The sequence below is a fragment of the Triticum dicoccoides genome, chromosome 5A (genome assembly GCF_002162155.2).
Source record: "Triticum dicoccoides isolate Atlit2015 ecotype Zavitan chromosome 5A, WEW_v2.0, whole genome shotgun sequence".
Classification (NCBI taxonomy): Eukaryota; Viridiplantae; Streptophyta; class Magnoliopsida; order Poales; family Poaceae; genus Triticum; species Triticum dicoccoides.
The window spans coordinates 648,597,143-648,598,082 of NC_041388.1; positions in this window are offsets into that span (position 1 = coordinate 648,597,143).

Below are 940 nucleotides of genomic sequence, written 5' to 3' on the forward strand. Positions count from 1 at the left end.
AATTTCTCTCGGAAAAAGAAAATGATGATCAATTTTGAAGCTTAAAATGACTGTCGTGTATAAACCAAGCAAATATTATTACTATTGTTGCTGTTGTTGTCGTCATCGTGGACGTCGACCATACACATTTAAATAATGCTGTCACCATTTCCGAGTTTGAGAAAAGAAACAGTATGAAGAAAGATAAGATAAGCCATCATTCCCGAGTTCGAAAACAAACAAACAAAAAAGATGAGCCATCGGTCGTTAGTCATTCCCTAGGAAATGAACAAGCGATACAGCCATGGCCAAGTCAACATCGATCGAAGGGTGGGCCTGTTGTGGCGGCAACACCTGGGACCCCGATCTGATCTGCCGTGAGCGACCGTGCGACACGGCCGCGCCTCCCACTTTTTGCGCTCTCACCGACCATATCAATCTCCGTGGCCGTCACAGGTCGGTAACCTCGCTGGGCGGTCGGTCGGCCGCCTGATGATCGCGCCACGCGAAATATGCCAAGGGACCCCCCTGAGCTCACCGATATTTGCAGGACCAGGCTCGTGCGGTCCGTCCGGCCGAAGCACCCGGGCCCTGATGTCTAATTAGCTCACAGCTCAAGTGCTCTTCCCACTATCTGGTGCTACGCAGCGCGCTAGCAGGAGCTCACGTGAGGCCACGTGTAGTAGCGTATATTAACTGTAGTAATTACTCTTCCGTAGTCAACAACGCATACTGTATTTAGGGCATCGCATCTCACAGCACACACTCCACCAGCAAGAGTATTTTTTTTTTTGAAGCTATCCACCAGCAAGAGTATTACTCAGTGGAAGCTCTCACGCTCTGCCTCTCTGCCTCTGCCTCTCTCTCCCCACGACGCACCGCCCCGCCCCGCACCGGCCGGCGACGAAGCCGGAGCTCCGCTCCCGACTCCCGAGACGATGTCGGCCGCCGCCGGCAGCTC